Source organism: Carlito syrichta, unplaced genomic scaffold (assembly GCF_000164805.1).
Source record: "Carlito syrichta isolate Samal-C Ts95f unplaced genomic scaffold, Tarsius_syrichta-2.0.1 Scaffold71963, whole genome shotgun sequence".
NCBI classification, from domain to species: domain Eukaryota; kingdom Metazoa; phylum Chordata; class Mammalia; order Primates; family Tarsiidae; genus Carlito; species Carlito syrichta.
Window position 1 is genome coordinate 467558 of NW_007016059.1, and position 11070 is coordinate 478627.

Consider the following 11070-nt stretch of genomic DNA (forward strand, 5'->3'; position numbering starts at 1 on the left):
AGATTTTAGCAAAGTTGTTACATTTGGTTTTACATATTATTTATTCAAACCACATCTGCTTTCTAAAGCATCTTTCAAAGCAACATTTTTACAATTTTAAAAAGAATACCAAAATGTTCACTTGGTTTCTTTTGGATGACATGGGTAGGGACAGTAATTACAGCATGTGTGTCTTGCAAATGTGATGCTGGAATTCATGCAGAACAGCTGTCCAAAGCCTAATACGAGGGGTCTTCAAAAAGTTCATGTAAAATGGGTATTATGAAAAAACTATGCATGGGTTTCAAAATTTGAGGGCATTGAAATAAACTCGTACTAACTTGTTTAGAGATGTCTGCATAGGATTGAATTTGAGGAACTAAGAAGGATAAGAGATCAGTTTGAAAAGAACCCCTATCAGAGCAACATTAATTCTGCTAAAATTGAAGCAAGAACAAACATCAAATTTATGGTGAAGCTGGAGTGGAAGAATTGTGCAATCACTGATGCTTTTATGAAAAGTTTGTGGGGACAATGCCCCAAAGAAATCAGCAGTTTTAATAAAGAGCAAGGCAATGTTGAAGATGAAGCCTGCCGTAGCAGACCATCCACATCAATTTTCAAGGAAAAGAATTAATTTTGCTTGTGTTCTAATTGAAGAGGACTGATGATTAACAGCAAAAACAATAGCTAACACTGTAGACATCTCAGCTGGTTCAGCTGACACAATTCTGACTGAAACGTTTAAGTTGAGCAAGTTTGCCACTCAGGGGTGTCCAAACTGTTGTGCTCAGATTAGCTGCAGAAAAGAGCAGAACTTTCAATGGAAATTTTAAGTAAATGGGATCAAGATCTTGAGGCACTTCTTTGAAGAATTGTTACTGATGAAACATGGCTTTACCAACATAATCCTGATGACAAGGCACAATAAAGGCAATGGCTACCAAGAGGTAGAAGTGGTCCAACCAAAGCAGAAACAGGAAAAGGTCACTGCAACAGTTTGTTTTTTGGGTTTTTTTGTTTGTTTGTTTTTTATGTTCAAGGCATTTTGCTTGTTGCCTTTTTAAAGGGTGAAAGAACAATAACATCTACTTATTATGAGAATGTTTTGAGAAAGTTACCCGAAGCTTTAGCAGAAAAATACTCAGGAAAGCTTCCCTGGAGAGTCCTTCTCCATCACGACAATGCTCCTGCTCACTTCTCTCATCAAACAAGGGCAACGTTGCAAGAGTTTTGTTGGGAAATCATTAGGCATCTATCTTACAGTCCTGATTTGGCTTCTTCCGGTTTCTTTTTGTTTCCCAATCTTACACAATCTTTAAAGGGCGCCCATATTTCTTCAGATAATACTGTAAAAAAGACTGTATTGGTGTGGTGAAATTCTGAAGGCCCTCAATTCTGTAGGGGTAGACTAAATGGCTGATATCACTGCTTACAAAAGTGTCTTGAACTTGATGAAGCTTATTTTGAGAAGTAAAGTTTATATATTTTATTTTTATCTTTTTAAAACAAGTTATCTATTTGTTTTAGAGTTGTGGGGTACAAGTGAGGATTAACTGCATAAACAGACTGAAGTTTAGTCTCCTAGCTAGCCCTCACTCTCCCTGGTAGTGGACCAGGTACTCGTTGTGTTGTCATGTGCCCCTCATTCTCCTTCCTCTCTCTCTCATAGCAGTGCCCAGCAACTGCTGATCCTATCCTTGTGCTAATGTGACTAGTGTTCAGGGCCCACTTATGAGCGAGAACACCCTGTATTTAGTTCTTTGTTTCTGTGATAGTTTACTTAGTATGATGGTCTCCAACTGCATCCATGTTGCTGTGAAGGCAATGATTTTGTTCTTCTTCATGGCTGTGTGATATTCCATTGTGTATATGTACCACATATTCTTTATCCAGCCAACTTTTGATGGGCAAAAGGATTGGTTCTGTGTTTTTGCTATTGTGAATAGTGCGGTAGTAAACATGCATGTCCAGGTGTCTTTTTTTGTAGAATGATTTATATGTTTTTAATCTTTTAATTCCATTATTCTGCAAACTTTTTGAAATCCTCTCATATTACTAAGTCCTGAATAATCAGGTGATCATTCAACATCAGAAAACGTGGAAAGTAAGACCAGTGTGATCTTCAGAGATAAAGCAACATAAAATATCCTACTCTTCAAAGGAGGAAAAAAATGTCTTTATAGTAGTTGTATCACTTAGTTTTACTTCCAGTTTGAAGGAAGTATCCTATTCTCTATCATTCTTTTTTTATGGTGAAAAGATATATATTTAGAATTATCCAGCTGGACTCTGTTTAAAAGATTCCAATTTTGTTGGCAACATCCAAAGCATCATAATCAGGAGCCAGTCGAACATATGCCTTCTTCTCTCCATCAGGCCTAATCAGGGTGTTGACCTTGGCAACATCAATGTCATAGAGCTTCTTCACAGCCTGTTTTATCTGGTGCTTGTTGACTTTAACATCTACGATGAACACAAGTGTGTTGTTGTCTTCTATTTTCTTCATGGCAGACTCAGTGGTCAAGGGAAACTTGATGATGGCATAGCGGTCAAGTTTGTTTCTCCTGGGAGCTCTTCTGAGGATATTTGGGCTGCCTCCGTAGCTGCAGAGTCTTGGACCTCCAGAAAGTGGATGATGTGAGGATCTTCTTTTTGTATGTGTGTGACTGTGGACACCTTTCAGCACTGCTTTCTTGGCCTTCAATGCCTTTGCTTTGGCTTCGGCTTTAAGAGGGGCATGAGCAGGACATGTGCTAGGCGATTCCTTCTTGGCCTTCAGCACCATCTTGTGAAAAGGGCCCTCTCTATCATTCTTAATGAATTGTACCAGAGATTTAACCCAAACCTGCTGTGGATATTGCCCAGAAGACAATAGTATTACTGAAGTGCAGCCCAGCTCTGACCTCATCAGTTTGACTTTTGTATGATCTATTTTCCTGTAATGAGAGAGTCCCAAGTATATATTTATGAGATCAAATATAGCTGGACTTCTAAGACTCAGAAACCAAGTGGTTTATCTAAAACTGTTACTAATTTTTGGTTAAAATGAATCATTTGATTATGCAGTTCTTTGATGGTCTCAGGGGGTCAATGAGAATACTTTTAAGATATAAGACAAATTATATTCTGGTTTGAGTGTAAGTAAAAATACACTAGAAGCACCACCTTTAAAGGAGGTAAGGAAAAGTCTACTGTCGTGGTATTACGCCATGGTTCTCTTCTGGAGCCTTTTCCTTTCTGTTCAACTCAAATGTATTCAAAACCAACTGAGAACTGTGGTTTTTATTCTTATTAATAAAGGTTTGGGCATGAGAAATGATGAACTGTAAGACACGTTTTAGAAAACAAACTTCTACATATACATGATGGAATATTACACAGTCACAAAGAAAGACATAATTATGGACTTTGCAGCAACTTGGATGGATTTGGAGTCTATCCTACTCAGTGATCTATTATAGAAGCAAAGATCTGGGTACCACATATTCTCACTCATAAGTAGACTCTAAACACCTATCATAATACTACAAAAAAAGGGATTATTAGTAGCAGGACACTACCGGGAGAGGGGGTAGGGCATATAACACCAATAAGGGTGCCTGATCCTTATCCAGGTGAAGTGAGGTCCAATGGGAGGCCCCAAACTTCACCTGTACCTAAACCACTTATGTATGCAATCCTGACTTGTACACCAAACTTTAAAATAAAATGAAATTAAAAAAAGAGAAAGAAATTTTCTAAAGAAGTAGGTCTCCTTTTATTGAGTATCTTCCATTTTTATTTCATTTTGATTTTCTTTGTTTTATGACATAAAAATTCAGAGGTAGATGGGACCTTGTCAATGATCTGGTTCATTTTCACAAATGGGAAACTGAAGCTAAAGTCCCACTTCTTATTAGCAGTATCATGTGGGATGAGTTACATTTCTGTTTCTCTTTCCTTAGCTGTGAAATAAGATAGCTTCTGGGGGTCATTATGAAGTTAAATGAGTTAATATATGCCCAGTCCCTGGAATGGCACCTGGTATAAGGTAAGCACCCACTAAATGTTAGATGTCAGGGCTGGAATTGTTTTTCATGAGACGTGCCAACACCACACAACCAGAGAGAGGCAGAATTGAAATGACAACCAGGACTTATGGCTTTCAGTCCAGTGCTCTTTCCACAACACCACACTATGACCCACTTTCAAAACTAACGTTGGCTTTAGAATTTGGGGTCAAATAGAAGTTATATTTCTGATTAGCATACCAAAGAGTATGCATTTTGAAAGGTCTAATTTTTTGCATGATGACAAATATGAAGTCAATAAGTATTGCAAGAATCCTACTAACGCTTTCTAACATGTCCTATTTAGTCTCCTGTGTTCTATAATAAACCCTCTAAGGCTTTATTTTACAGCTATGTACAAGCACAATCCTATTCACAATAGCCACACAAAAAAATGAAATACCTTGGCATCCACCTAACCAGAGAAGTGAAAGATCTTTACACTGAGAACTACAAAATACTGCTCAAAGAAATCAAGGATAACATAAACAAATGGAGAAATATTCCATGCTCATGGACTGGAAGAATCAATATTGTCAAGATGTCCATCCTACTCAAGGCAACCTACAGACTCAATGCAATACCCAACAAATTAACAACATCATTTTTCTCAGACCTGGAGACAACAATACAGAAATTCATATGGAAACAAATAAGAGCATACATACCCAAAATAATCCTCATAAAAAGGAATAAAGTGGGAGATATCACACTTCTAGACTTTAAACTTTATTACAAGGCTATAATAACTAAAACAGCCTGGTATTGGTACAGAATAGGCACATCCACAGATGGAACAGGACAGAGATTCTAGAAACAAAAACATGATCTCTCAACCAACTCATTTTCGACAAAGTCACTAATAACAATCACTGGCGAAAGGAGACCATATTTAGCAAATGGTACTGGAAAAACAGGCTGACCACATGCAGAAGAATGAAACTGGATCCTTACCTATCATCACATACAAAAATCAACTCAAAATGAATCAAAGACCTAAATGTAAAACCTCAAACTATAAGAATCCTAGAAGAAAATGCAGGAAACACTCTCATGCACATCAGAGTAGGCAACCAATTCTTGACCAAGCCCCCAAAAGTGAACACCATAAAAGCTAAGATAGACAAGTGGGACTTCATCAAACTGAAAAGCTCTCAAACAGCAAAAGAAACCATCAAGAGAATAAAGAGACAACCCACAGAATAGGTAAAAAAATACCTGCAAATCATGCATCTGATAAAGGCCTAATATCCAGGATCTACAAGGAACTCAAATGAAGTGAAAGGAAAAAAAAAACACAAACAGGGATCATTTGACTTCCTTTTTTCCTATTTGGATACCCCTGATCTTCTCTTGTCTGATTGCTCCAGCTAGGATGTTCAAAACTATGTTGAACAGGAGGGGTGAGAGTGGGCATCCTTGTCTTGCTCCAGTTTTCAGGGGAAATGGTTCCAATTTCTGTCTGTTTAGCAGTATGTTGGCTGTGGGTTTCTCGCAGATGGCTCTTACTATTTTGAGGTATGTTCCATCTATGCCTAGATTTTCGAGGGTTTTTAATCAAGAAGAGGTGCTGTATTTTATTGAAAGTTTTCTCTATGTCTAATGATATAATCATGTGGTTTTTGTTTTCACATCTGTTGATGTATTTAATTATGTTTATGGTCCTGTGGATGTTGAACCAGACCTGCATCCCAGAGATGAAGCCTACCTGGTTATGGTGGATGATTTTTGAGATGTGTTGCTGGATCCGGTTTGCTAGAATGCTGTTGAGAAGTTTAGCATCTATGTTCATCTAGGATCTATAAAGAACTCAAAGTGCCAAAAAGAAAACAAAAACAAAAACCAAAACCAACCCCATTATAAAGTGGTCAAAAGATATGAATAGACACTTCTCAAAAGAAGACACATGAGCAGCCAACAGACACATGAAAAAATGTTCAGCCTCACTAGTCATCAAAGAGATGCAAATTAAAACCACACTGAGACCACCTAACTCCAATCAGGATGGCCATTATCAATAACTCAAAAAACAACAGATGCTGGAGAGGATGTGGGAAAAGGAAACACTTCTACATTGTTGTTGGGAGTGTAAATTAGTACAACCTCTGTGGAAAACAGTTTAGCAATTACTAAAAGATCTAAAAATCAACCTTCCATATGACCTAGCTATCCCCCTTCTGGGAATATACCCGGAGGAACTCAGATCACTCCATGAAAAAGATACCTGCACATGCATGTTTATTGCAGCATTATACACAATAGCAAAAACATGGAACCAACTGTGCTGCCCATGGAAAGAGAACCAGACTTTTTTTTAATGTGGTACATATACATGATGGAATATTACACAGCCATAAAAAAGGACAAAGTTATGAACTTCACAGCAACTTGTATGGACTTAGAGTCTATAATACTGAGTGATCAATCACAGAAACAAAGAACATGTTTCTCACTCAAAAGCGGACCTTGAATTATTATTGTAATACTATAAGAAAAGGATTGGCAGTAGTGGGAAACTGCCGGTGGGAGGGGGGGCACACTTCATCAACAAGGTACTTGCATAATGAACATTTGTATACCTAACCCTGAATTGGACCCTATATCTTTAAAATAAAAAATAAATTAAAAAAAAGATTAAAACACCAAACGTGTGCGCGCGCGTGCGCGCACACACACACACACACACACACACACACACACACACATTGCACACACCAGTTAAAAAAGTGGGCAAAGGACATGAACAGACACTTCTCAAAAGATAACCTACAAGCAGTCAACAAACACATGAAAAAATGCTCAGTCTCTCTAATCATCAAAGAAATGCAAATCAAAAGCATAATGAGATACCACCTAACTCTGGTTAGGATGGCTATCATTAATAAGTCAAAAAACAACAGATGCTGGCACAGATGTGGAGAAAAGGGAACACTTCTACACTGCTGGTGGGAGTGCAGGCTCATTCAACCTCTATGAAAAGCAGTGTGGTGATTCCTAAAAGAACTAAAAATTGATCTTCCATATGATCCAGCATCCCTCTCCTGAAAATATACCCAGAGGAACATAAATCATTCTATAAAGAGACACCTGCACACACGTTTATTGCTGCATTATTCAAAATAGCAAAAACATGGAACCAGCCCTACTACCCGTCAAAAGTGGACTGAATAATGAAAATGTGGTACATATACGTGATGGAATATCACACAGCCATAAAGAAGAACAAAATCATGGCCTTCAAAGCAACATGGATGCAGTTGGAGCTCATAATACTAAGTGAACTATCACAGAAACAAAGAACTAAACACCATATGTTCTCACTCATAAGTGGGCCCTGAATATTAGTCTCATTAACACAAGGGAGGGAGGGATTGGCAGTCATTGGACACTGCTAGGGGAGGAAAGGAGTGTAGGGGGCAGCGGGCACGTGACAACACAAAGGATACCTGATCTACTACCAGGCGGATTGAGGGCCAGTTAAAAGCCTAAACTTCACCTACATGCAGCCTACTTATGTAGTTAATCCTCACGTGTACTCCACATCTCTCTAATAAAATAAAATAAAATAAAATGGCAATGACAAGGGTAGATCAATTTTTAACCTGAGCAGCCTGAAATGACTAACATGACATGGCTAGCAGTTATTCTTACTACTGTTTTATGTTCCTGTGGACAAAGTCAAGGCAATTTTGTAAGTAATTGAGACCAAAATTGCTTTCCTTGGAGGTGGGTGAGAAGGACTTGGGTTTGATTATATAGGGTAACCAACTCATCCTAGTTTGCCTTGGACTTTTTGATTTAGCACTAAAAGTCCCTTGGCCTAGGACGTCCCTTAGTCTGGGGCAAATTAGAATGGTTTTTCACCCCAGGCTTGAATTCCCAAAAAAGGCTAACAATATTGAATGTAATCATGTTAATTTTTAAATGATCTTTGTATTATAGTGGAAAGAGCATAGACTTTGGCATCTGACTTGGGCTCAAATTCTGGCCCTGCTTCTTACCAACTGTGTGGCCTTGGGTAAATTAGTTGACCTCTCTGATGCTCAGGTTAATGAGGATAACACTACTTGATGGTGGTGAGAATTACTGGTTGAACTCCAAAGATGTTCATTCTTCAGCAAGCCTGCCATGCCATGCCTCAGAGAAAGTTTCAGAGAGACGCTTCCATTCCTCCTTTTTTGCTAATGAAGCAAATAATCCTAGTGATGCTGGGGTGAGAAGTGGACAATGCTGTGAAATGACTTGCAACAGTAATGAAGATAACAATAATAACACAATAACCAGCAACTATGGCAGCTCCCATTTGTGGAGTACTAGGGGCAGTTTCTGGTCTAAGTTCTTTACCCAAATTAATGAATTTTATCCTCATTCCTCATAGCAAACCTAAGAGGTAAATACTGTTGTTTAATTCCATTTTGCAGATGAGGAAACCGAGGCACAGAGAGGTCAAGGCCTCACTGCTAATCACTGGCAGAGCCAGGATACTGATCATGAGACTAGGGCCAAGTAAAATTGAAGGGCCCTCTGGGGTGTTTAACAGGCAGCTGGAAATGCAAGTTACAGGCTCTCAAGAAAGGCGAGAGCTAGGGCTCAGGATATGAGAGTGATTTTCACGGAGCACAAGGGAACAGGAAATGAAGAGAAATAGTGAAGAAAACTGAGTAAAAAAAGATCAGGCAACGGAAAAACATAAAAAAAAAAATAGAGACTTTCCAGAAAGTGGCCAACCATGTCAAAAAACAAACAAACCAACCCAATAAGACAAAGGAGGATAAGAAAAAAGCCATGTCAAAAAAAAAAGAGAAAAGAAAAATGCCATGTGTATGCAATATACCTATGTAACAAATCCTCAAATGTACCCCTGATTCTAAAATAAATAAACAAAATAAAATAAAACCTTCAAACAAAACAAAAACAAAAACAAAGAGAAAAAGACCATGCGCTTGACAGGCAGGACTTTGGAGCTTTTCTAGTGCATTTTCTTGTTAATCCAGTTTATGAGCAAATTACAGCCTATCCATTAGAACCATCTGGAAAATCTTACCAAAATACGAGTTAGACCCTAGGACTAATCTCTAGAAATTCTGATTAAATTGGTCTGGGGTGGGTCCTTGACTTTCTGGTGTTGTTAGTGTTTTTCTAACATCTCCCCAGGTGATTCTAACTTACTAACATGTCACTTAGGTAAATAATGGCAATGGGGAGGGAGGAGGGAAGGTAAAGCTGCAAGTAATTCTGTGAATATGCTCCAAGGGAGGAGAAAGACAACTCGAAGGATGACAGCAGCAAGCACTCACTATGAGCTCTTACTATGGGCCAACCCCTCTCTGAGCCCTGGACACAGACTTTCACATTTAATTATCAAAACAGCCTAGGATATAAGGACCATTATCATCCCCATTCCCCCATCAGGAAACATCTAGAAAGTTGCACAAGTCACTTTGCTAGTAAGCAAGGAAATCAAGATCAAATCCTGGCAGTCTGATAAATACAAAATTAAGTTGTTTTTCAGGTTATCAGACAGAGAAGCATGTTTATGGTCATGAGAAAAGACATTCCTGCCACCAATTTGACGTCGTGTGACTTGTATTGTTAATTTACCCTTTACAGGCTTGCCTCTTTTTTTTTACTCAAATAGATTTGAGTTCCATGGCTTACTACCTTTCCATTTCCCTCTGAATCTTCCTCCTCTCATCTCCAATGAACAGGCAGCATCTGCAAACAGGTGCAATGATCTTTAGAAAGGAAAACTCCCCTTCTGGGGCTCAATACTAGTGCCATAAATCCAGCGGCAGAGCTAAAATCCCTGTAGCAGTACCAAGGGATTTCTACGATTCCCAGCTAGTGCCTGCAGGCCCTGTGGAGATACGAAGCTTTCGTAAATAGATTTCTGTGGACCAGTCTGCATGGTATAATTCAAAGTATGCAGCCCTTGTGTCAGAGATGTTCTGGGTTTGAGAAGCCCTGGCTATTTCTTAGGAAGTCTTGGGAAGCTCCAGAAATGCTCTCTCTCGCTCTCTCTTTCTTTTGAATCGAAGTCTTATGCTGTTGCCCAGACTGTAGTGCAGTGGCACAATCATGGCTCACTGCAGCCTCAACCTCCTGGGCTGAAGCAATTCTTTCTCAGCCTCCTGAGTAACTAGGACTACAGATGCATGTCACCATGCTGGCTAATTTTTTTTATTTTTATTTTTTTGTAAAGATAAGGTTTTGCTATGTTGCCCAGGCTGGTCTTGAACTACCGGGCTCAAGCAATTATCCTGTCTCAGCCTCCCAAAGCACTGGAATTACAGGTGTGAGCCACTGTGCCTGGCCCAGAAAAGTTCTCTCTTGTATAGGCCCTGGAGTAGTGATACCAGGTCCCCAGTCTGCCTGCACTTGAACTGTGGCATAGAAAATAGAAAGTATTCTGTAAGGAACATTTAATGGGGTGCTTTGAGAGAGGGCCCCTCTGTTTCTGAAAACTTGATAGTTCAAAGCAGGACCAGTGTTATATTTTTAATTTTTATTGTGGAAATTTTGAAACATTTGCAAAGATAGAGCAGTATAATAAAGCCCCATGAACCTATTACGCAACTTCAAATATTACTGTCATCCTGCCATTAGTCCTCCCCCCTGCTTTTTAAAAAAATTTTGCTGGAGAATCTTAAAGCAAATCTAAGGCATTATATACTTTCAGCAATGAATACTTCTGTGTGTATCTTGTAGCAAATAATCTTTTAAAATAATAACAATAATTCAATTACTGGAGCAAAAAAATTAATAATCATTCTTAATATTGTCTATCAATCTGTATTTCATTTTTCCCAATTGTCTTGAAAATGTTTTTTTGTAGTTGGTTCCCAACAAGATCCACATATTTCTTTTGGCTGATATGCATCTTAAGTTTCTTTTCATCTATACAAGCATTTCCTGTACAGAATATATCTCAGCATTACCAAATGATAGATGAGGGAACGTTCATAGACAAATCACAGCTAATAAATGCAGGAGTCAAAGAATTAGGTAATTGCCATTTTGCAACCCCTAATGAAGTAAT

The 11070-nt window shown here is 38.6% G+C and overlaps 1 pseudogene across 1 annotated transcript; it reads right to left on the reverse strand.

Moving 5' to 3' along the window:
* Positions 1 to 2221: 2221 nt before the first annotated feature.
* LOC103254735 lies at positions 2222 to 2767 on the reverse strand (annotated as a pseudogene). The gene has a single exon (XR_002481609.1). The product of XR_002481609.1 is annotated as a 60S ribosomal protein L23a pseudogene (transcript).
* Positions 2768 to 11070: the final 8303 nt, after the last annotated feature.